Genomic DNA, 4,324 nt, shown 5'->3' with positions numbered 1-4,324 from the left:
TCTCTCTCTCTCTCTCTCTCTCTCTCTCTCTCTCTCTCTCCCCCCTCTGTGTCTGTCTGTCTGTCTGTCTTTCATTCGAGCATCCACAACACCAGGGTAGTAGCCAGAAGAATGGGCGCAAAGTCTGGGGAGTTAAGAGCAGACTAACAATACTACTGCTACATTCATCTATGGAAACAACTGAAAGAAACATATGTTCTGACTTTGTAAGCCCCGTATTCAAAAGCTACAACTGTTGTGTGGTGTCAGTGTTACAAGAATACCATGACTCCCAGCCTCCCTGACTGTAAGGTGTTCTCCATCAAACAAGCTGTATAGGTGACCTTAACAATCAGTGGGTCTTACCTCTGAATAGATAGACCTCCTGAAAAGATAAATAATGCAACCCCAGTTCCAGAAGAGTCTCAGCCTGATGAGAAACTGAATTGCGGTATTTTCGAAGGATCCATATTCACTGTAAGAACGACAAACAGAGGCTGGAATCCTAATGCAGTGGACCAGGAATGTGTCACTGGTAACAAAAAAGTGTGCCTACACCCCATGACCTGGAACAGACTGATCAGACCCACGGCTATGAATTAGCTCAGAATCCCCCTGAAAGTGCACATGGTTTGACGTTTAGCACAATCCTCCTGGATAAAGCCAACCTTAGGGCCTGTTCAAGATGTCCCAGCAGGTAAAAGTGATGTCCGACCAACCTGACGACCTAAGCAAGACCCACAAGGTGGACGGAGAGAAACAACTCACACTAAGTGTCTTCTGAATTCCCTGCATCCCACCCTGCCGCCTGTGCTGGGTAGCTTTATGTCAACTTAGCACAAGGGGAAGTCATCTGGGAAGAAAGAACCTCCATTGGGAAAATGCCTCCATTAGATCGGGCTGTAGAGGCAACCCTACAGGGCATTTTCTTTTCCTTTTATTTTTTTAAATGTTACTTTTGATCTGTTAGTCAACTGAATAACTAGGACATCCTTAGTCCAGGAAGGTGTTCACTTAATCCTCTTCCTCATCATCACTGGCTCTAGCACCACCCTTGCCCTTCTTGGCGTTCTTTCCCTTCACAGAACCTGGCCAGCCACCACCATAAGGTAAAGGGAGGGAGAAGACACTGTGCTTCTGGGAGTCCAGAGGGACAACAACGTCCATCACCTGCTTGCCATCAATCCGATGATGATGGCTGAGCACACCAGCATGGTCAATAGGTTTGACCAGGCCCAGTTTAAAGATCTAGGACTGCAGCTGCCTCTCCAGAAAACCCTCCATCTTCAGGCCGAGGATGTAATCCAGCTTCACCTCACCCTCATCCAGCATCCCAGTGCAAACAAGTTGCTTCAGTAGAGCATTGCCTTCAGAACCACTACGCGGGGCGTTTTTATCCAGTGTAAACAGCTCCCAGGTGGCCTCGAGGATCTTGCCCAAGGTAAAATTGATCTTCCACACCTCACATTTTTCCAGAGCCCATATTCTCTGCTCAACTTCAGGTCCTGGTCAAGGCACAGTTTCTCCAAGGGTCCCTATGGGTTTTATGACAAATCCAGCTTCTGGAAATAGGCATGTGACTTCTCTAGGCTGGCTTTACCTACAAACTCATGCCTGTGATTGGACATTTTTTAATTAGTGGTTGATGACAGGGGACCCAGCCCCTGTGGGTGGAGCCATCCCTGGACTGCTGGTTTGGGGTTCTAATCCAACCACTGTGTGAGCAAGCCAGAGGAAGCAAGCCAGTAAGCACCATCCCTCCATGACTCCTACATCAGTTCCTGCCTCCAAGTTCCTGCTCTGCTTGAGTTCCTGTCCTGAATTCTCCCAATGATGGACCGTGTTGCAGAAGCATAAGCCAAATAAACTCTTTCTTCCCCAAGTTGTTTTAATCACAGTGTCTCATCATAGCAACCATAACCCCAACTAGGACACCACCACCTCTCCATAGACACCAATAAATAATGAAAACTTTTAAACTAAAATAAACGATGAAAACGTTACATTTTTTTACCCAGTGAAAACCACACTAGTGATCCCAGCACTGGGTGATTGAGGCAGGAGCATCTTCCATTCCAGGCCTACCCTGGATTATGCAATATGACCCTGCCAGGCTGTGGTGACCCATATCTTTAATGCCAGCCTGGATCTAGGTCATCCTGGTCTACAGGGTGAGTTCCAGGACAACTAGAGCCACCCACAGAAACTCTGTCTCAAAAAACCTAACAGATAGATAGGTAGATAGATAGATAGATAGATAGATAGATAGATAGATAGATAGATAGATAGATAGATAGATAGGCAGAATAATAACAAAGCAAATCACTGAACATGTACTGTCAGATCTTAACCCCACAGGGGCACAATGTTAAAAGTTAAAAAAAACTATTATTCATATATTCTCCCTGCTTGCACAACTTTTAAAGAAAGGTGTGTGGCTATTTCAGACTGAAGTGACTTCCCTTAGCTCTGACTTCAATCATACCTCAGTCTCTATGGCTGACTTAACAATGAGAAGAAAGAACACAGAAGGACGTACCTTCTCTGTGAGCACACTGGCGTCACAGTAGTGCCTCTCTAGCTGCCACTCCAACACAATGCCTTGAATTCGTGTCGTGTCAGCGCAGGTTTTGGATGACAGACACACATCATGGAAGGAAAGGAAGGTAGTGGTACTGGTTAGCTATGCTCCTCTGCCCAGTCAGACAGAAGCAGAGAGCAAGAGTATCCGCATGTGACGGTCAGTGTCATTTGTCCTGTAGAGCACAGAAGAGAGCATAATACATCTAAGGATGTAGTAAAGTGTGGGAACAAACTCACAAACCCAACCCAAGGAAAGCTCAGCGTCAACAAGGGTAGGGCTTGTCTTTAATGGACCAGGATCATTTTGCATACAAATCTTTCATTATGTGAAGTGCGCAGAGAATGCCATTCATCCCTTTGCTTATAACCATGTATAGAAAGGGGACATAGTATACAATGTACTTTTTCATTCTCAGATGCTGCTTTTGATTTCTCTTATTTTTAGAACATTAACTGTACTCTCATTTCTTTTAAAATAAAATTTGCTATTATAATATAATTATATCATTTCCCCACTTCTCTTTCCAAATTCTCCCATATACCATAGCTGGTGTGGCCTCTTTTTCTTTAGTCGTAGTTACATGCACCTCTCTCTCTCTCTCTCTCTCTCTCTCTCTCTCTCTCTCTCTCTCTCTCTCTCTCTGCGTGTGTGTGTGCGCGCGCGCATGCGCGCATGCTCACAATGTCTCCTTTTTATTTCCAAACTACTTTCATTCTATTCCAAGCAAACCATTGTTCTTTAGAGCCATTCATTTATACTCTTTTTCTTTTTTGGGCATGGACTTGGTCATTCATTTTGGGAAATCAGAAATAATGGTTGTGACTAAAATAGACAAAGTCATCATCTCGCAAAAGTTTTTGTTTTAATGGATAAGAATGTCAGCCAACAAATAAACACATGGCATTTCATAACACGAACACGTTTCAGCTCAGTATTACAAGGAAACCTAAGGGCCTGAGAGGAAGCTGGAGAGGAAGTTGTAGAGGCAGCCCCTGGGAGGGCGCTGTGTGAAGGCGACCAATCCTAAGGTTTAAGAAACTTGTGTGGCTGGGAAAATGTGAAGGGGACAAAGAGACCTGAGGATGAGACTTGAGGGTCACCAAAGGCTTGATGAGAAGGGACCAGTGGAGAAGTTGTAGGCAGAGAGCAGCTAGCATCTTCCTGCCTTCCCCTAATCACAGTCATCACTCAGGCCTCAGTCAGAAGGGCTGGCTTGGAGGAGCAGTTCTGAAAGCACAAAGGAAGCTCGTGCCTCTGGAAGGCAAGTGGTAGCAAAGCCAACTGAGAGGAAGTAGACAACTGGCTGATTACTTTCCTAATAAAATTCAAAGTAGGGCTGGAGAGATGGCTCAGCTGTTAGAGCACTGGCTGCTTTTCTGGAGGTCCTGAGTTCAATTCCCACAACTACACGGTGGCTCACAACCATCTGTAATGGAAACCTATGCCCTCTTCTGGTGTGCCTGAAAACAGCTACAGTGAACTCATATACTAAATAAATAAATAAATAAATAAATAAATAAATAAATAAATAAATAACTTTTTTTAAAAAATCAAAGTAGATTCATGGGTCAGGAAAGATGACTCCGCAGTTAAGACTGAGTGCTGCTCTGGGCACTCAGGGCGGGAGGCGGTTAGTTTCAAGTAAGCACTTTATATGCCTGACAACTGCCTGTAACTCTAGCTCCAGAGGTCTCCTATGCTTCTGGCCTCCTGGAGTACCTACACACACACACACACACACACACACACACACACACACAC

The 4,324-nt window shown here is 44.9% G+C and overlaps 1 pseudogene; it reads right to left on the bottom strand.

The window, feature by feature from the left end:
* Window positions 1–993: 993 nt before the first annotated feature.
* Window positions 994–1,555, bottom strand: LOC116883950 (annotated as a pseudogene).
* Between the last annotated feature and the right edge of the window lie 2,769 nt (window positions 1,556–4,324).

The sequence above is a fragment of the Rattus rattus genome, chromosome 14, assembly GCF_011064425.1.
Source record: "Rattus rattus isolate New Zealand chromosome 14, Rrattus_CSIRO_v1, whole genome shotgun sequence".
Lineage (NCBI taxonomy): Eukaryota > Metazoa > Chordata > Mammalia > Rodentia > Muridae > Rattus > Rattus rattus.
Note: the sequence above shows the minus strand (reverse complement) of the source record. Positions and strands in the feature narration are given on the sequence as shown.